General features: G+C 36.4%; 1 long non-coding RNA gene across 1 annotated transcript in view; it reads right to left on the bottom strand.

Annotated features, from left to right (window-relative positions):
* The window catches only part of LOC125166752 (uncharacterized), a 61892-nt gene extending 39696 nt beyond the window's left edge, over nt 1-22196 (bottom strand). The window contains exon 1 of the long non-coding RNA XR_007152525.1: nt 21933-22196. This is a non-coding gene — a long non-coding RNA (uncharacterized LOC125166752). The remainder of the gene's footprint in view (nt 1-21932) is intronic.
* Between the last annotated feature and the right edge of the window lie 243 nt (nt 22197-22439).

The following is a 22439-nucleotide window of genomic DNA, read 5'->3' as shown; positions in this document are numbered from 1 at the left end:
TGTTTTTCTTAGCTTTAATTTGCAGTTCTGCCTTTTTGTTGCCATTAGAAAAGATACAGGAGGAGGCGGTCCCTTAATAAAATATTTGTTGCATGTTTTCCACTTTCTTATTAAAGATATATATTATTCATGAAGCCTGTATCTTCCTGTTTTAGTTTAAACAAGAATTACTTGCTAGGTCCATGTACAGCTATCCTCTTTGGATGTCTTTCATGGGATAATGAGTTAAGATCACTATTTCATATATTTTACATTTTTCTTTAGAATGTTCATTCAATATGCTGTATATATTTGGATATGTTTTCATTAAATTCCACATGGATGCCAAGCTTTTGTTACATATTAAAGTGTATGTATTAAAATGTTTTAATCTTCCCTTATTCTTTGTTAATGAGAAATTCAGTCTAAAAATCTACCTTCAAGAAACTTTGCTTTTAGATGTTTGAATGCCTTGCTCCAATGTGTTTTTATATCTGGCATTCTTAATGCCAGTTTGAAGGCAATGGTTCTCTTTCTTTTTTATGTGTTTCGTTGTGTGTGTATTTGCTAGTTCATTTTGTTTTTCTCTTTTGGTAGGCTTTGTACTTCATTCTTGAAATTTTTAAATTTTAACCAACTAGCAAATATGTGTTCATTCATTCATTTCACTCATTAAGTATTGAGTTTTTAACAGTAATAGATATCATTTTGAATAGTAATAAATACCATTTTGGGGTAGGGTTAGGGTTAATTATTTTTCTTGGAATTCCTAAGTGGTTGTTGGCCATCCTTAATCGCCCCTTTCTTGATTCTTAAGTTTTTTCTCATTTCTTTTTTTTTTTTAATAATTATATATTTTTCCTCTCCCCTGTTCTGAGAAATCTCCACATTTTGACCTTCCAGATCACTTATTTGACCTTCTGAAATTTCCATTTTATTTTTCAATCTTACTGACTTAAAAAAATTATCAGTCACATTTTAAATTTCAACACCTCTTTCTCTGTTGTGCCTTTGCACCTTTTCCATAGAAGTATCTATTTATTCTATGTATGAAATAAGCTGTTAAATTTTTATATACCAGGAGATAATATGAATATTTTTTACTGTGTTTTTCTTCTGGTATTAAATAATCACTTTGCTGTGAGGATATTCACTAGTTCTATTTCTCTTTATTCTTCTCTTTTGTGTTGTTGTTTTCCATTAAATAGTAAATAATGCTTTCTAAGTCATTCATGGCTATAAAATGAACTGGGTTCGCCAAAGAAGGGGGTTCGTGGGCAGAGTTTTAGGTTCACTTCCTAAAGTTTCCTTCCCCGGAAAAGAAAGTTTAAAGTGACTTTGGGATCCCTTAAGGGGCTGTTGCATGCATAATTCATTTTCAGGAAATAAAGTAGGGAGAGTGGAAGACAGGCTTGGACTTGTCCCTCCCCCAGCATCACAAAGGAGAAGTAGCACAGAGTTAAGCACACTGGCTCTGGAAACAAGTATGTCTGGTTCAAATCCTGGCTCTGCCCTGATAAATTCCATGACTTGGTAGAAGTTACTCTATCTCTCTGTGCCTCTTCTCTGCTAAATATAAATAATAGAATCTTCAACATAGGGTTGTCATAAGTTACATATAAAATATTTAGACCTATATCTCATACATAGTAAAAGTGAAAACATAATAACAAACTTTATTTTAGTATAAAAATGTTTAGTATGCTGTTGTCTTGTAAATAGCTACGTTTTGCTCGTTTTTCTTTGTCTGTGCCTGTTGTAGAGTTCTAAAATTATGTCAATCCTTTTACTGCTTCTCTTGAAGGCACACCCACTCTAAACCTCCCCAGGCAAGTCTGCTATTATCTTCACAGTTTTCCTCCACATTTAGCTTTAATGCTACTGCTGCCTGCCTCTTTATATTGGCTGTGAAAAGTGGGAAAGGAAAAACTAGGGAGAAAAGCTGACTGGCCCAGCTGTTTCTTTCAATAATAATTATTATTATGAATGGCCAACCTTGTTCCTAATAATCACGATGGTCCACTTCCACTATCTCTGAACTTGTTAAGAATTTGAGTTTCCCTACTTGCACTTCCACGTGTCCAGGGCTTGCAGTAGAGGAATGTCTTTCACCTTTGCTGCAATCCTTCCCTAGAATGTATTTTTAGCCTACCATGTATTTTACCTTTCAATGCAAATCCATCTCCTTTCCTCATTTTACGTATTAGACACAATATACAGTTAAGTGTTACAGTTTCCCCATTCCATGGGTTCACTTGTCTCTGTATCTGATCTCTTTTTTAAAATTTTTTTAATGTTTATTTTTTTTGACAGAGAGAGAGAGACAGAGCACGAGTGGGGGAGGGGCAGAGAGAGAGGGAGACACAGAATCCGAAGCAGGCTCCAGGCTCCGAGCTGTCAGCACAGAGCCTGACACAGGGCTTGAACTCACAAACCACAAGATCATGACCTGAGCCGAAGTTGGATGCTCAACCAACTGAGCCACCCAGGCTCCCCTCTGTATCTGATCTTTACTGTCATCTTAAATCTGAAGCAGCAGTCAATTTCTGCATTCTGGAATTTCCAGATTGTTTTTGGCATCAATTGAATTCCTTAGTTCATCTTTATGTATTATACATGTACTTATCTACATCTAATTTGTTCTCTTAGTTTCCATTTTTGCTTTTTAAAACAAATATTAGCTTGTGAATTTTTAAAAATTAATTTATATCATTAGAGTAATGGTTAAATAGGTATTATAATATCTCTATAAATGTGACTGCACATTTTAACACCATTTAATATATTAACACAACTCTTTGTGTTAATAAAAGTTTTGAATGGAATGCCCTTTCACCAGGGACAATCTAACTTAATGCACATTCCCATTTGTTGTTATTAAATTTTAAAAGCATTTTTCCTGTGTAACACCTCACAGACATTAAGGATTTAGGTTGGTTCTCTTCTGTTAATAATAAAATCAGTCTACTTTGAGAAAAGTGCATTCATTCATGGACCATGTTAAGCAATCAATAATTTATGGCCCTTGTTTATATATAAGATATTAAATATATACAATGTAAATCTTTAACTATGAACAAAGAAATGAATACAGAGTGATTTAAAAAGCCTTGAGAAATTTAACTAACAGAACATTTTCACTTCTAAGGTCAAAAGGTTATGGCTTAAGTAAGGGAATAGATTTACCTGTGAACAGAAAAGACCATTTACTGAAATGATCTAAACCACGCACTTTTTCAGCCTTCTGCTTCACTGTGCGCATTACAAGTAAAACTTTCAGTGTGGGTGAACTAGGAATGAGCAGAAAAATCAAGGCTCTCTAGTATGACAGTGATCCTGATGGCTGTAAATGATGGCAGTGCTCCAATTTTTGAAATTGTTTCATTTAAAAACTAAGCATTGGATTCCACACAGTGTTATAGGATTCTCAGCCATCTTGGATTCAATTTAGAGGAAACATTTATGGAGCTTAAATTGTTCCTGGCAATTCTATGCTCTGTAACATTTTAAACAAATGTATTTTATACCAAACTCTCCCACATAGAGTGTAGATAAAATCTAAAAATACACAATCACATCCCGTTCATGAATTGGTTTTAGTTTTTGGTAGGTTCAGTTGTATACTCTCTTAGCAAAAGGATAGTTAAAACTGATAAACATGAAATTTAATTCTTAACTGGTTGTGTCTCATATAAAATGACTATTTAAATCTAAAAGTGAAATGAAATAATGAAATGAAATGAAATGAAATAGTGAAATGGAATAAGATAAAATAAAAAAATAAAATAAAATAAGATAAGATAAAATAAAATAAAATAAAATAAAATAAAATAAAAAATAAAATAAACACATCAGGGAAGCATGTAGCTCAGATCCTGAGGCTGGACAGCTAAGTTTCACTTTTCCTTTTTTAATCGGATATAAAGTGAGTTTGAAAAGCCATGATTTGATTCATAAACTGCTTTTGTTTCCCCTTTTTATTTCCCTTATGAATATAAATGTAGTAAAATAAAGAAGCCATGTCCTAATTAAGGACAACCGGTGCACTTTAACGTTACATGGATTATTCTTGACCTGAGATTTGACTTGTTTTGTTGATTAGAAAACTTACCTCTGTTATTTTTTTTTAAATTTCATTCTTTAGCATTTACAGAATAATTTACAAAATGCCTATGGGGCCATGGCATAGATGACGAATGTGCTTTCACTTCTTTCTATTTGTTCGGAGATTTGGGTGACAAACACTTCTGGAAGTGTTTCATGATCTCCAAATTTGATACCAAGTGGTATTTTAAAAGGTTATTCTGGGGATATTTGGTTGCTCCTGGGTTGATTTCCGTTTCCTCGAGGATCTTGGAGGAAATTAACTCTTCCACTTGAGGGCCTTCAAAGGTCTTCACATCCAGCCCCACTGGGCAGTGATTGGCAGGACCTCCAATTACCAGAATTTCACTAGTCAGGTGAAGAGTTGCCTTTTATTATTACGCTTTATGAGCTGACTGAATTAAGTTAAACCTGTACATCATTTTTTCTTTCTGGAAATTAAGAAGATTTACACTCACTGTTTTGAACAAGTAGATTTTTGCTTGCAGCTGTCAAAACAAGCTGTCATTTCAATTATCTCAAGTGCCTATTAGTCAATTTTTAATAAAGTTTCCACTACTTTTTCCTGTTTTTTAATGAATGGTGTCCCTCACATACATTTTAAATATATGTTGTATGGTCCCTATAGAATTCTGCAATTAGGTAGAAAATATTAGGTAATTTAATCCTAAAATGCTGTTATGTTGCCTAGAGAGCACTCTCTTTTAGCAGGTTTATTTTCTTTTAAATTTCTCCTTTTTAGAAAACAATCACAGCAGCAACCATAACGTTTATAGTATTGATGACTTCACCACACAGTTACCTCTTGCTCAATGGAACAATATATAAATAACATATAAACTTAAGTGTAATCTATCTATCTATCATCTGTTTATCTTTCTATCTTCACACCTCTTTCCATTGATTTTCAAAGATATGATTCTCTCTTCCACCTGACTGTGAACTCCTAAAAGTAAACTCTATGTACACAGGAGGCTGGAATATAAACAGGAGACTAAGACAGGCCCAGTTATGAGAGTCAAGCAAACCTTGCAAGTATGAGGGAATGCTATGGCTCAGTGACCATGGAGCTGCCTAGAGGTTTTCTCTTGATGTACAAAATAGCAGCCTTATAGTAATAATGATAACTCTCAATGCCTATCTCCACCATCACCACTGACCTTCTGAATATGGTCTTTCTTGGTCAGAATCCAGAAGTGGAACAATGCTGAACCTAGGGATTAAAGATATCAGTGACTCTAGATAGCAGGTTATTTGCACGGTGCTTACACACACAGAATTAAATGAGAAAAATGGTTACAAATGCCTGTCAAGTTACCTGTCTTATACAAGGTACTTTAGATCTCAACATGCTTCTGGGTAGCACTATAGTGTCTCATGCCTGTCTGGCATGTAATGGGTGCTTAGTAGCTTTTGTGTGAATTGAGTAAGTGAACGAGTAATTAAATGGACATACTTTCTCTTTTCTTTGATGACAGGAGTGTATAACAGATGCCTTAGGTTGCCAAATTACCATTTTATCATTTTTTGAGTGTCATTTTGAGTTTGAGTTTGAGTGGCATTTTGCCAGATAGAGGAGAACACTTGGAATTGATTAACCATCTGTGCATTGCACCATCGCCTCTATATAGACACATAGCCTTCAGTAACAGAAAGGGGCAAGACCGTGGCTTCGTCTTCCATCTCTGCCACTGGTTACGGGTCCTTGCAACTGCTAACTTGCATTCTAAATATGAACATTCAGACCCTCTAAATTCACCTCAGAGGGAGACTGAATATCAAAGCATCATTTTATTCATGAGCTAAGCTTCCAATTATTTCCATGATGCTTACTATTCTTAAATGACTTAGAAGAGGTAAAATCTTTGTATGCATTAGTAAATCTGTGGCAATCTCTATCTTTCTTAATTTTCAAAAAAAATTATTTCAAGAATAATGTGTATTTTGAGTCTTTTAGCTCCATTTTAACCAATAATTTTCCTATAACGAAATTATTACATACTAATTTTATTATTTGTACATTTGTCTTAGACATATGATTGCATGGCAAGGGGAAGAAGTATGACCTATTTATTTTATTCCTTTTAAAAACATTTATTTTGGAAAAATTCACAAATCCTATGGCATGATAATAGCTAAGGAGCAAGTTATTTAAGATAAAACCTCTAATGTTTCAATTACTTTGAAGACCCAAAGAAAAGATGCAATTTTCTACTGTAAGGTGTGAGATCACTATGTAGGATGTAAAAAATGAGAAATCAGGATATTAATTCTTTTTCTTTTAATGGACTACTGCTTTCAGTTTATGAAAGAGGTTAGGAAGACTGAAGAGGACTATACACTTGCAGAAGATCTTTAGAAGAGTTATTAGTGTCGTGTGAGTCTCAACTCCACCTCCAACAGACAGGGCTGTGTGGAGTCCCTTCTCATCCCAAGTCAAGAGATGGACTTTTATTTTTTTAATTTTTCTTTAAGGTTTATTTATTTGTTTTGAGAGACACACACACAGAGACAGCATGAGCAGGGGAGGGACAGAGAGAGATGGAGAGAGATAGAGGGGAAAGAATCCCAAGCAGACTCTGCTGACAGCATGGAGTTTGAAGTAGGGCTTGATCTTATGAACCATGAGATCATGACCTGAAATCAAGAGTTGGATGCTTAATGGACTGAGCCAGCTATGCACCCCAAAAGATGGACTTTTAAAAATCATTCAGAGAACATGGCATGTGTGTCTTGAAGTTTTATAGACACATGCCTTGGGACATGATTCATCCTTGAGAAATATAAATGGTGAGTACAATCCTGGATAAAATCACAAGCTAGAGTTAGGAAGATGTGGAAGAAAGGTAGGATTCATGATGGGAAAAGCAAGAAGCAGACCTGATCCTCATCTTTTCTTACTCTCAGAAGCCAGGCCACTCATAGCCCTAATTATAGGAGGAAGTAATACTGTGATTTCAGATTCATTTTAAAAATGTGATTATTACCATAAACCAGGAATAATTTTACTAAACTGAGTCACTGTTTCTTATGGCAAGTGACTGAAGATATCAGAACATGTGTCCTTCAAAGTTTACATGTTGAAGTTCTAACTCTTAGTACTTCATAATGTGACTGCATTTGAAGACAGAGCCTGCAAATTGATGGTTTAGTTCAAATAAGGCCATTAGGGTGGGTTCTAACCCAATATGACCAGTGTCCTTATAATAATAGGAGATTAGGACATGCAAAGAGAGGTCCCAGACACATGCATGCAGAGAGAGACAATCATGCAAGGACACTGGAAAAGATGACCATCTACAAGCCAAGGAGAGGCCTCAGAATAAAACTAACTTTGTAGACTCCCTGATCTTGGACTGGCAGCTTCCACAAATGTAAGAAACAAACTTCTGGTGTTTAAGCTACCTAGTCTGTGGTGTTTGTTATGGCAAACTCAACACACTAATACAGAATATTATCTAAAACGTCAAGATACTTGTCCTAAATTTTGTCTATGGATTGGATAGAGAAAACGTTAATAGTGCAGACAGTATCTAAAACTATAGTAGTGCTTGATAAATGCATTCCATATGGAAATCATCCCATTTAAGTCTCATGGAATTATACATATCATATATAATATATATAATTTTAAATTATTTTCATAATAAGTTCTTAAAAATTAACTTGATCTCAAAAAATTTTAGGGGCGCCTGGGTGGCGCAGTCGGTTAAGCGTCCGACTTCAGCCAGGTCACGATCTCACGGTCCGTGAGTTCGAGCCCCGCGTCAGGCTCTGGGCTGATGGCTCAGAGCCTGGAGCCTGTTTCCGATTCTGTGTCTCCCTCTCTCTCTGCCCCTCCCCCGTTCATGCTCTGTCTCTCTCTGTCCCAAAAATAAATAAACGTTGAAAAAAAAAATTTAATGGCAACTCATTAAATACTAACTTGCCCAGTTTACTTTAGTGATTCTTCTCTTAAGCTGAGAATGTGTAGCAAAAAATGAAAACAATAAAGAAATTTTTAAAAATTGCAGATTTTCTTAATTGTCCTACCTGCTTATCCCGATAGACTTATTATAAGCTGGAGAGCAAGTGGATGGAAGGAAAAAAAGACTTTAGGTTTTGCTGAGTTGATAAGTTTATATAAACCGGCATACCAGTATAAATACCAAAGGCATAAGCAACAAAAGCAAAATTGGACAAGTAGGACTATATCAAACTGAACAGCTTCTGCACAGCGCAAGAAATAACCAATAGAGTATAAAGGCAACCAGCACAAGGGCGCCTAGGTTGCTCAGTTGGTTAAGTGTCCAACTCTTGATTTCAGCTCAGATTATGATCTCACAGTTTTGTGAGTTTAAGCTCCAAATGGGACTCCATGCTGACATTGCAGAGCCTGGTTGGGATTCTCTCTCTCAATCTCTCGATTTCTGCCCCTCCTCCACTCACACAGTCTGTGTCTCTCTCTCTCAAAATAAATAAATTAAAACAATTTTTTTTAAATGGCAACCAGCACAATAGGAGAAAATATTCGTAAATCATAATCTGCTAAGGGTTTCATTTCTAAAACATAAGGAACGCCGACAATCCAATAACCTGATTAAAAAACTGGGCCAAGAGTGGCGCCTGGGTGGCTCAGTCGGTTAAGTGTCCAACTTCAGCTCAGGTCATGATCTCATGGTCCATGAGTTCCAGCTCCATGTTGGGCTATGTACTGACAGCTCAGAGCCTGGAGCCTGCTTCTGATTCTGTTTCTCCCTCTCTCTCTGCCCCTCCCCTGCTCACTGTCTGTCTCTCAAAAATGAATAAATGTAAAAAAAAATTAATATAAAAATTAAAAAAAAAAAAAAACCTGGGCAAAGGACTCAAGTAGACATTTCTCCAAAGAAGATGTACAAATGGCTGATAGGTATATAAAAAGATTCTCAGTCTCACTAATTACCAGGGAAATACAAATCAAAACCACATGAGATATCTTTAGGATGGCTTTAATTAAAAAAAAAAAAGATGAAAAAGTGTTGTGGGGATGTGAAGAATTTAGAACAATTTCAGGTCATTTTTATATGGTGTCATGCTTAAAGTAAGATATATGTGTGAATGTATTGCTTATAGGTATCTAGTCATTCCAGCACTATTGATGGAAAAGGTTACCTTTCTTCTGTTGAACTGTTTTTGCGCTTTTGTTAAAAATCACTTGGTCACTGAGTGGCTCAGTCGGTTAAGTGTTTGACTTTGGATTAGGTTGTGATCGTATGGTTCATGGGTTCAAGCCCCGCGCTGGGCTCTTGTGCTGAGCTTGGAGCCTGGAGCCTGCTTCAGATTCTGTGTCTTCCTCTCTCTCTGCCCCTCCCCTGCCTGTGTGCACTTGCTAGCTCTCTCTCTCTCGCTCTCTCTCTCTCAAAAATAAATAAACATTTTAAAACGTTTTTTTTTAATTCATCATATTTGTGTAGATGTATTACAGGGTATCTATTCTGTTCCTCTGATAGATTTGTCTAGCCCTCAGCCAATACTGCAATCTTGATTACTATGGCTAGAAAATAAGTACTGGTATCAGGAAGATTGATTTCTTTCACTTTATTCTTTTTTTCTTTTCAAAATTATTTTAGCTGATGTAGCTTCTTTACCTTTCCATATAAAGTTTAGAAAACTCTTGTCTATATCTACATGAAAAAAATCACATCTTTTTTTTTTTTAAGAATTGCATTAAAGCAGTGTATCAGCTTGCGTATAATTGATATCTTTACTATCTGAGTCTTCCAATTGATGAATATGGTATGCTTCTCCATTTGTTTAAATATTTTTTTTATTTCTTCATCAACATTTTTTTACTTTTCAGCATACAACTTGTATATATATCGTTAGATTTATATGTATTACATTCTATTCAAGCAACTGTTTATGGCATTGCATTTTTATTCTGGTTATTCATATACTCATTGCTAGCATATTGAAATACATCTGATTTTTGTATGTTTATATTGCACCCTACATCCTTGCTGAATTCATTTATTCATTCTAGGAGAGATTTTTGTTTTGTTTTTCTTTTGTTTTGTGTATTACCTGAGATTTTCTTCAAAGATGATAATCAATCATGTCATCTCAAGGACAGACAGTTTTATTTCAATCTTTCAGGTTCATATGCCTTTTATTTGCTTTATTGCTTTATTTCACTGGCTGCAACTTCCAGCACTAAGTGAAATAAGAGTACTTACAGTGAACATCTGTACTTAGTTTCCACTATTAAGAGAATATGCTAGTCTTTTCATGTTAAAATATAGGGGTAAGTATAATTAGTGTCTAGTGTTGAAAACTCTCCCAATTTGGCAAAAGACATAAACACGCAGATTGAAGAAGCTGAGTGAATCCCAAACACTATAATCCCAAAGAAACTCAAACCAAAACACATCATAGTCTAACTTCTAACAGTAAAGATAAAAGAAAAAAAAATCTTGAAAAGAGTAGGAGAGAAATGATACCTTATCTACAGGGTCGGTGGGGTATATGGGGGTAGCATTGTTTAAACAGCAGTGGATTTCTCACCAGAAACCATAGAGACCAAAAGGAGGTGGCACAATATTTTTCAACATTTTTCAATATTTTCAATATTCCCAATTTCAAATATCTTTCAAACGTGCTGAAAGAAAAGAACTGTCAATGTAGAATGTGATGAAAACTACTCTTCATGAATGAAGGGAAAACACGGCAATCTCAGATAAAGAAAAACTAGGAGAATTTGTAGCTAGTAAATTTACCCTGAAGTAAAGGCTTAAGGAAGTTCTCCGAACACAGCAGCATTTTCATCATCCAAATGAAAATCTCACACATATTAGCAGACACTTCTGTTACCCCCATTTCTAGTTCTAGGCAACCACTCACCTATTTTTTTTTTTTTTCTCTATGTATTTTCCTGTTCTGGACAGGTCGTATAAATGGAATCATACAATATGTGGTCTTTGTGATTGGCATCTTTCCCTTAGCAAAGTGATTTAAAGATTCATCCATGTTTTAGCATATATCACTACTCCTTTTTTTATTGTTGCCACATCCTATTTAATTGCATTAATATATCTTTTTTGATTATTCATTCATGAGTTGATAGGCATTTAGTTTGTTTCCACATTTTGGCCATTAGGAATAACACTGCATTATGAACATTCATGTATAAATCTTTGCCTGTGTATATTTCACTACTTTGATTTCTCGTAGGAATATATCTGGAAGTAGATTGCTGAGTTATATGGTAACTCTGTGTTTAAAAATCTGAGGAACTGCCAAGTTGTTTTCCAAAGCAGCTGCTTCATTTAACATTTGCATCAGCCATGTATGGGGCTTCCAATTTAGTCACATATTTGTCAATACCTATTATCATCTGCCTTTCTTTTTTTTTTTTCCTTTTTTTTTTTTGCTATAGTTACCTTAGTGGGTGTGCAGTGGTATCTCACTGCAGTTTTGATTTTCATTTCCCAAGTAACTAATGATGTTAATCCTCTTTTCATATGCTTATTGGCCATTTGTTTATCTTTTTTTTGAAAAATGTCTATTTGTATCCTTTAGCCATTTCTAAGTTGGGTATATGCATTTTTATTGTTGAGCTGCAGGTGTTCTGTATATATTCTGGATATAAGTGACTTATCAGAAATGTGGTTAGCAATTATTTTCTACCATTCTGTAGATTTTTTTATATTGATCTAGCATATTGCAATCTTGTATATTTATCAGTTCTGATACTTATTTTGAGGACATCTTAGGATTTTCTATATACAACATAGTATTATCGGCGAATATAGTTTATGTCTGGGGTACCTGGGTGGCTCAGTCAGTTAAGCTTTTGCCTCTTGATTTCAGCTCAGGTCATGATCTCATGGTTCATGAGATCGAGCCTTGCATTGGGCTCCACATGGACAGAATGGAGGCTAGTTGGGATTCTCTCTCTCCTCTCTCTGCCCCTCCCCCCCACTTGTGCATGCTCTTTCTGTGTCTCTCAAAATAAAATAAAATAAAATAAAATAACATAAAATAAAATAAACATTAAAAAAGAGATAGTTTTACTTCTTTTCCAATCTGTGTTTCATTACTTTTTTTTTTCTAATTGCCTTCGCTAAAACTCCCAGTGCTATATTGGATACAAGTGATGATTACAGACACATTTATTTATTTGTTTATTGTATTTTTTCCCTGATTGTAGGGGAAAAACATTCACTCTTTTACCATGGAGTATGATATGAGTTGTAGGTTTTTCAGAGATTCTATCAGATTGACTAAGTTCCCTTATATTCCTCATTCTTTTAATCTTTTTATCATGAAAGGGTATCCAATTTTGTAAAATACTTTTTCTGTATTCATTGAAAAGATCATGTGGGGGGCGCCTGGGTGGCGCAGTCGGTTAAGCGTCCGACTTCAGCCAGGTCACGATCTCGCGGTCCGTGAGTTCGAGCCCCGCGTCGGGCTCTGGGCTGATGGCTCAGAGCCTGGAGCCTGTTTCCGATTCTGTGTCTCCCTGTCTCTGCCCCTCCCCCGTTCATGCTCTGTCTCTCTCTGTCCCAAAAATAAATAAACGTTGAAAAAAAAAATTAAAAAAAAAAAAAAAAAGAAAAGATCATGTGGTTTTTGGCCTTTATTCTATTGATATGGTGTATTATATTGATCAGTTTTTGGATGTTAAATAAAACTTGCATTCCTGGAATAAATCCTACTTGGTCACGGTATATAATTCTTTTTATATGTTGCTGGACTTAGTATGCTAGTATTGTGTCAAGAGTTTTTGTACATATAATCATAAGGGATATAGTTGTGTAGTTTTATTTTCATACGTTATCTTTATCTGGCTTCGATAAAAGATAATGCTGGCCTCATAGAATGAGTTGAGATGTATTCCCTCTATTTTTTTGGAAGAAATTGTGAAGGATTGGAATTAAGTGTTTTTTAAGTGTTTGTAGATTTCACCAGTGAAGTTTTCTCTATAGAAAGTTTTATAAATTACTAATTCAATCTTTATACTTGTTAGAGGTCTATTCAAAATTTCTCTTTCACATTTTTTCCTTTTTACTTCTGTTATTGTATTTTATGTGTCACCTATAGACACCAGCTAGCTGGATTTTTAAAATCTATTGTAATTTTTTGCCATTTGGTTTTTAATGGGCTTATTTAATCCATTAAAATTTTGTCAGTAATAATAATACCTAGAATTCTACCATATTTAAAGTGTTGCAATACATTTTTTCTTCTTTCTTGTTCACTATAGGGATGATAAACATTTCCTTATTTCTTTCTACACCCGCTCAATCATTCTAGATTGCATACATTTCCTCCATCAAACTCACCCAAATGTACGCCCCAGAAGTAGTCATTGCACTCCCCAGAAACAGTTTGTGGCTATCCTTCCTGAAATTTTCTCTGCATACAAAAGCATAATTTACTTTGTACAAATTGTGGTACAACCAGTTGTTTTCTTTAAAAATAAGTCCAGACATCTGTCCAAGTTAATACATGGAGATTTATCTTTTTGGAAGTTATGTAATTTGTTCTTACTGGAACTTTTATTATTAAAAAGGGAACATGTACTTTAAAAATAAACAGTATCAAAGGCATAAAATGAAAATAGAAGATTTTGGCAAAAAATCTCTAACTCTTACTATGATTTAGAAAGCCCTTTTTAATGTGATTCCCATTCATTCCAGTTTAAATGAATGACAACCCAACGTTATAGACTCAATGTTTCACTAAATCACCAATTTCCTAAATCCAGAATGCGTCACATTCTCTCTTAGCTCATTTGCACATTGTCCTCATTCCATTCCACCTGTAACTATTAACTAGCTTAATCCTACTCCTTTGATTCTCAATATAGATGTTGTTTTCTCTAGAGAGGACTTTGATTTTTCAGACACTCTCCAAGCCTGGATTACATGCCCCTTCTAAGTACACCTATAGCAACTTCACATTCATTACTGCACTTATAAAACATACTACAAATAATGATTTTTCTCTCAAGCTTAAACTACTAACTGCATGAGACACAATAAGTCTGTTCCACTCACTATGGTATCCCAAAGGGTCAGCACATATAGTAGGTACAAGGCAAATATTGGTTGATTACATGAGAGAAGCAATTAATATTTCTTTCAATATTACATTTGGGGATTCAACATAGTATTTGCTCAATCCAATCAGCATAGTAATATGAGGAAACATAAACTATAAAAATAATTCTGCTGAGATTAATTGCAATTATTTGAATTTTTGACTTAAAGAAGTAGCCATTCTTTTTTATCTTTTTTTTTTTAAGTTTATTTATTTTGAGAGAGAGAGAGAGAGCACGTGAACAGGAAAGGGGCAGAAAGAGAGGGAGAGAGGATCCAAAGCAGGCTCCATTCTGCAGTGTAGAGCCTGACACAGGGCTCGATTTCACGAACTATGAGATCATGACCTGAGCTGAGATCAAGAGTTGGATGCTTAACTGACTGAACCACCCAGGCACCCCAAGAAGTAGCCACTCTTGAACATATTTATTTCCCCTTTCTAACTTACCCATTGTGAAAGTTCAATTTATTTATGTTACAGGTCTGAATGGCTCATTTATGATGTTACAACTCTAATAATGTAATTATATTTAGTTAGCTTGTATATCACACTTATACTATTTCTTTATACAAAAGAAAGAAAAAGAGAGAGATAAAGAAAGAAGGAAAGAGAGAAAGAAAGAGAGAAAGAAAAGACAGAAAGAAAGAAAGAAAGAAAGAAAGAAAGAAAGAAAAGAAGAAAGAAAGAAAGAAAGAAAGAGGAAGGAAGGAAGGAAGGAAGGAAGGAAGGAAGGAAGGAAGGAAAATTCTGCTTTAGGGAAAAGTTTTTGCTTTACCAATTTCTTCCCAGAAACTTCTTCTGGGAAGAAGAAATTTATTAGATGTTTTACTAAATCTTTTCACTACATTTAGGATTTTAAATTGGGGTGAACTACTTGAAGCTATTGTAGGACAGTTGGTTTTTAGTTGACCAATTGCCATTGACACTCAAGTCAGTTCTTTTGTTCCCTTTGGGGATATAAGAAATTTGTTTTTGGCCTTTTGTCTTTTCGTTAAAGACATTATCACATTACCACATCTACTCAGACATTGGAGATAACATTCTTAATTCCCCAAATTTCCTAAATCAAAACATTTAACGTAACCCCAAGTGCTCCCAATCCTAAACCAAAAATATACCTTAAATCCATTACCTTTCCTCCAGGACACAAATACAGTTCAGTTTCCTGTCATTTCTTGTTTAGACCCTTATAAAACTCAGATAACTGATTTCCATGTTTCTGTTTTTTCCCTTATCCAAATATGCTTCTGTCACTTAATTTCTAAAAAAAAAAAAAAAAAAAAAAACCAAAAGAACAAATCTTGTCATAACGTACCCTTCCCACAACACATACTTAAAAATCTGTGATAATTCCACTTAATCCCTTGCAAAAAGCCACTTGACAGTCCAATAGAAATATAATATGACACATAAATTCAAAATAAAGATTTTAAACCTTCTAGTAGTTACATTAAAAATGGTAAAACAAAATAGTTGTAACTTTAATGATATATTTTACTTAAACCAATATATCTGAAATGTTATTTGAACATATAGTCAATATTGAAAACTAAATAATGATTTTATTTATTTATTTATTTATTTATTTAATTTATTTTTTCAGCTGAAATCTCTGAAATCTGATGTATTTTAACTTAGAGCACATCTCATTTCCAATTAGTCACACAGCTGCCTAAATAAACACAAATGCTGGGCAGAACCTGTGATTTTGTTACTATTTTTGGATAGGTCAGCTGAGATCTAGGTTGGTTTCAATACTCACTGATTTTCCAAGGCAGACAATTCCCAGCAAGTTTGGTAGCCCTGGGATAGCCCAAACTATTAAAAGTGGCAATATAGGGGCGCCTGGGTGGTGCAGTCGGTTAAGCGTCCGACTTCAGCCAGGTCACGATCTCGCGGTCCGTGAGTTCGAGCCCCGCATCGGGCTCTGGGCTGATGGCTCGGAGCCTGGAGCCTGTTTCCGATTCTGTGTCTCCCTCTCTCTCTGCCCCTCCCCCGTTCATGCTCTGTCTCTCTCTGTCCCAAAAATAAATAAACGTTGAAAAAAAAAAAAGTGGCAATATATGAATAAAACTTTTTCTATGAGAATCTTGAAATGATCTGTATGTATAAGGGAAAAAAAGTGAACCATTTTTCCTAAACCAGGTTGAAACTTGGGAAAGAGGGTTAGTTGTGATCATTGCTAGATGGGGTGCATCTCTATATATTCTCCAGGACTTAAAAGCAACAATGTAAATCAGTAGCTCTTTCTCCTATTTAGCTATTTTTATGAAGGTTTAACTTTCTCCAAAATCATGTATATTGGAGTAGAACTTGAGGTCTTTTAAGAATAGGATAGTCCCCCAAACCACAACGTACACAATCATTTCTATGTTCAAGAGCTATGATGGGGGCGACTGGGTGGCTGCCAGTTGAGCATCCAACTTCGGCTCAGGTCATGATCTTGAGGTTCCTGGGTTTGAGTCCCCACCCCCACCACATGTGGGGCTCTGTGCTTACAGCTCAGAACCTGGAGCCTGCTTCACATTCTGTGTCTCCGTCTCTCTCTGCCCCTCCCCAGCTTGTGCTCTGTCTCTGTCTCTCTCTCTCTGTCTCAAAATAAATAAAACATTTTAAAAATGTTATGAATTAGGGGCGCCTGGGTGGCTCAGTCAGTTAGGCATCTGACTTGGGCTCGGGTCATGATCTCATGGTTGGAGGGTTCGAGCCCCGCGTCAGGCTCTGTGCTGACAGCTTGGAGCCTGGAGCCTGTTTTGGATTTTGTGCCTTCCTCTCTCTCTGCCCTTTCCCCACTGTGCTCTGTCTCTCTCTCTCTCTAAAATAAATAAACATTAAAAAAATTTATAAAAATGTTATGAATTAGGTTACCACCAAAAACTGGATGTATAGGAAATAATCCTTAAGGGTGAGATTTCTTGAGTAGCACAGAACAAGAGTAGAGCTTCTTGTTTTCTTAATATATCAGGGAGACATCAAGAAACAGAGAGGGGAAAGCAGGTAATGCCAGTCAATGTAATGTTGTTACGTTAGTAGTGTCACCTTTGCTTCTTCTGGCAACATGGGCTAAGGATAGTTTGGTATATCTTTCATTTCAGACCATAAGTTTCTATGCTTCTGTGTGTCTGTGTTTTAATATTCTTTCTAACTAATACATACACAACATTCACTAAATCATTTAGGTTTCTCCAGTGGCTACTGCTGCTCTGCACAGGGAGTGGTAATGTCCCCATCCCGTTTCCCACTCTCTTACGTGAACCATCTTCCTCTGCAACAAGGAAATGGCAGTCGATTCCTCCAGGGTTCTCATCTATGTCCACCTCCATCTAAGAGGGATTGACTTAGATACTAGTCCTACATTCAAAAATCCCAGATGGTTTTCATTAGACCAGAGTAGTGAGGTCAGTATAAACATTGCAGCTTTGGGGGTGATATGACAACATTTTATAAATTGACGAAAGATGCTTTCACAGAAGAAAGGGATGGAAATTAAACAATAAAAAAGACTTCAATTCCACAAGTGGAAAATTAGGATTTACCTCTGCACCTATAGGCAGTTTAGACTGATGCTGCACCAACTGGCCTGGAGTTGCCTGTTCAGATCATGGCTCTGCTGTTTTACCATCATTTTAACATGCCACAAACTCCTCTCCTCTTTTAGCATGTAGCACAGCAGGTACCCATTGTTTGTCAGACATTTAAGAATCATTCTAGTCTCCCCATCATTCATCTGCTCAATCTATTGTCACCAATCTTCTAACTTTTTTTATTTAAAGATTCTGTTACTTTTATTAATGTCTGTTTGTTTATTTATTTACTTATTGAGAGAGAGAGAGAGAGAGAGAGAATGAGCAGGGGATGGGCAGAGAGAGAGAGAATCCCAAGCAGTCTCCATGCAGAGTGCCAACACAGGGCCTGATCTCACAAACCATGAGATCACGACCTGAGCCAAAACCAAGAGTTGGACATTTAACCAAATGAGCCACCAAAGTTCTAAATTCTAACTCTTAAATATCCCTTGAAGCCATTTGCTTCTCTCTTAGCACCATTGTCCTTGTCTAAACCATCATCTCTCTCATGGACACTATAATACTTTCATTACTGGTTGTCCAACTTCCACTCTTGACTCCCTAGAACTCAGATCTTACACTGCACCTTGAGTGACATTTAAAAATGCACATGTAGTCATTTTACACCTCTTTGGTTCAATGGTTGCTTATTGTTTATACGGATTTAGATTTTAAGAATTAAAGATTAAGGGCGCCTGGGTGGCTCACTCGGTTGAGTGTCCAACTTCGGCTCAGGTCATGATGTCATGGTTCAGTTCATGAGTTAGAACCCCACATCAGGCTCTAATGCTGACAACTCAGAGCCTAGAGCCTGTTTCAGATTCTGTGTCTTCCTCTCTCTCTTTGCCCCTTCCCTGCCCATGCTCTGTCTCTCAAAAATAAATAAACATTAAGAAAATTAAAAAAAAAAAGAATTAAAGATTAGAGCACATATTCTTAACAAGTTTTTAAGGTGCATGATTTGGCACCTGCCTGCCAACCTAGCCTCTTTTATCTCCCTTATCTTTTTAAAAATATACGGTTGAGTCAAATAGAATACATTTCAGTTCTAGAAGTTTATAGTTTGTTTTAAGGTTTATTTATTTATTTTGAGACAGAGAGAGAGGTAGAATGGGGAAGGGGCAGAGAGAGAGAGAATCCCAAGCAGGCTCCGTGCCCAGCACAGAGCCTGACACACAGCTTAATCTCACAACCACGAGATCATGACCTGAGCCAAAATCAAGAGTCAGACACTTAACTGACTGAGCCACCCATGCACCCTTATAAGTATATATATAATTTTTTTTAATTAAAAAAATTTTTAATATTTATTTCTGAGAAGAGAGAGAGACAGAGTGTGAGCTGGGGAGGGCAGAGAGACAGAGGGGGACACAGAATCTGAAGCAGGTTCCAGGCTCTGAGCTGTCAGCATGGAGCCTGATGCAGGGCTCGAACTCATGGACCGTGAGATCATAACCTGAGCTGAAGTTGGATACCTAACCGACTGAGCCACCCAGGGGCCCCTAGAAGTTTATTTATTTATTTATTTATTTTTTTAAATGTTTTTATTTATTTTTGAGACAGAGAGAGACAGAGCATGAACGGGGGAGGGCCAGAGAGAGATGGAGACACAGAATCCGAAGCAGGCTCCAGGCTCTGAGCCATCAGCCCAGAGCCTGACGCGGGGCTCGAACTCACAGACCGGGAGATCGTGACCTGAGCCGAAGTTGGACACTTAACCGACTGAGCCACCCAGGCGCCCCAGAAGTTTATATTTTTTAATGCAGGTCTTTTACATGCTATTCCTTTGCTTTGGACACTCCCCAAAATTTTCACTCCTATTTATCCTTCTGGTTCAACTTATGCAGCCTTCCTTCAGGTAACCTTATTCAGCCACCAAGATAAGGTCTGTTCACATGTTAAATCTTCCTATGGCATGCTGCACTTCTTTTTAGTTGTTTAGAGCACTTGTAATTATTTGTTCACTATGAATTCCTTGAGGGCGTGGACCATGTCTTTCCATCTCTCAAAGCCTGGTACAAATGTCTGACCCATAGAAGGTGTTAATGAGCATTTGTGGCCTAAATGCATGAATGGATGAATGAATGATCACACTGTTGCAATTTGCTGTTTATAATCCTGTCACACGCCATAACTCCTTTAGCAGCAAGTCCCTGAAGGCTTTGTGTCCTGGTGCCTAGTGTAGTGTCTGTTTTCAGTAAGCCCTAAAAACACGTTAATGAAAATAGACAATACCTGCCATGTCAGATAATTTCAGTTCATCTTATTTAATTCATTGTTCCTCTTTCTGAGGAGTTCTCCTTGTACACATTGAATTTCTGGGTCACCACCTTTCATTTATCAATGTAAAATCAAACTAACCTCCTCAGTCAAGTCCCTGAAGAGAACCTCTGAGTTTACCTACAAATTTACTGATAAACATGGAACCTCTGAGTTCTGCTCTATCTTTGTAGTGTATAACTTTTTTCATGACAGGGTTTTCAAAACCAGCAAGAAGCCGAGACCCCATATCTCCCTTTTTATCTTCTTTCACTCTGCTAATTGTTGAAAATAGCTACCTACTGCAGCCCTGAAACGCTCAGTACTATTTCCAAACCTAGATCTGACAGTGCAATAGGCTCCGACATACCATGAGGATATTATCTTGACAAGGAGCTCAAGCCCTGTCCCTATATTTAATAGTTCTAAAAATTCCAAGTAGTACCCAGATCACTGTCTGTCTTTACAAAGATCAACCCTATAATCCTTTCTTAAATGGTCTCTCATTCCTTTATCAGAACCCGATACGTAATAGACCAGAGGTGTTAAGTCTTTGAGGATACAGTCAAAAACAAGACATGATCTACGTTGGATATATTATCAGTCCTTCTTATAGCAGAGTCATCATGAATCACCACACACTGTGGGCCGCTGTGGTTCCATTCTCATAATCCACAACCGTGAGCTAAAGAACAGATTCTGAGTCATGCTGTGTATGACCAAACAATGGACCAGACTCATTGTTGGGGGTGAGGAGCAGTTATGGTAAGGAAGAATGCTTATAACTGATGCTTCTGAAAGACACTCTAGAATAGAGAAAATATCCTGATAAGCTAATTTTTAAACTTCCACAAAGCGTTCATATTAACTTGACCACAGAAAGAGAAAATAATAGGGGCACCTGGGTGGCTCCGTCAGTTAATTGTCTGACTCTTGATTTCAGCTCAGGTCATGATCTTATGGTTTGTGAGATCGAGCCCCTTGTTGGGCTCTACAGCACAGAGTCTGCCTGGGATTCTCTCTCTCCCTCTCTGCCCATCTCTCACGTGTGCTCTCTCTCTCTCAAAATAGATAAATAAACATTAAAAAAAAACATATTATTAAAAAAGAAAGGGAAAGTAATAAAAGTTAAAAAACAAATCATTCAAGGTATCATTTATAACAAAAAGTGGATAAAATGAAGAATTAAAGGAAGATTGACATATGTATGACAGAAATATTTTAAGAAGGAATAAATGCATTAAAGTTTCAGGATACATAATTGATATACTAAAATGTGTCATGTTTCCTTTCTTTTTTTAAATTACTTTAGAGAGAGAGGAAGCACATGAGCTGGGGAGAGGGGCAGGGGGGAGGGAGAGAGAGAGAGAGAGAGAGATCTTAAGCAGGTTCCATGATCAGCATGTGATCACAATTTATGAGATCATAACCTGAGCCGATATCACAAGTTGGACACTCAATCAACTGAGCCACCCAGTCACCCAATCTGCTACATTTCTATACATTAATAACAAACTATCAAAAAGAGAAATCAAGACAACAATCCCATTTACAACTGCATCAAAAAGAATGAAATGCCCAAGAATATATTTAGCCAAGGAGGTGAAAGACCTGTGAAAAAGACGAAAGACTAGCATTGAAAAGACTATACACACGACTGACGTTCTAGAACACTACAGAATCGCAGGTGCACAAATTTAACAGAATTATGCTGTGTTCTCTGTTTGCAATACTTTGTTCCTGTCGCCCAAATGGTGCCTATTAAGTCCTTGGCTGAACTTCACTTTCTGGATTGCAGATGTTTTTCCTTCACAGCCTTGAAGGCCCTCTGTTCATCCCTCATCACTGTTTAGCTTCTTAAAATTCAGAAAGACATTTCTTATCTACCTGATCAGGTGCTTGAGGCTTTCTCTGAAATAACCTGTATTTATTTATTGTCTATATTTTTATGTACTTACTTACATATTTTGCTCAGCCAGTCACAATAACAGTGGTCCCGACAATCTCACAAAGTCTCCACAAGTCTTTAGCATGGCGTGTTAGTGTTCTAGAGCTGCCGTAACAAAGTGGTGGCTTAAAACAAACCAGGCGGCTTAACACGAAATAAATATATTCTCTCATAATTCTAGAGTCTAAACATCTGTAATTAAATTGTTGGCAGTATCATGCTCCCTGAAAAGTCTCTAGGGAAGAATCTTCCTTGCCTCCTCCAGCTTCTGTTGGTCCCAGGCTGTCCTTGGCTTGGGGTAGCATAACTCCAATCTCTGACTCTATCTTCATGTGGCTACCATCTCCCTGTCATTGTTTACCCTAATCCATTATGATGTCACCTTATTTAATTAACTCTGCAAAGATCTCATTTCCAAACAAAGTCATATTCTGAGATTCTGGGTAGATATAAATTCTTTTTTTTTTTTTTTGGAGGGGGAGGACCCAGTAAACGTGACATAAAATTCCCTTTACAAAAAA

The sequence above is a fragment of the Prionailurus viverrinus genome, chromosome B2 (genome assembly GCF_022837055.1).
Source record: "Prionailurus viverrinus isolate Anna chromosome B2, UM_Priviv_1.0, whole genome shotgun sequence".
Classification (NCBI taxonomy): Eukaryota; Metazoa; Chordata; class Mammalia; order Carnivora; family Felidae; genus Prionailurus; species Prionailurus viverrinus.
This window is presented reverse-complemented; position numbering and strand designations above follow the sequence as displayed.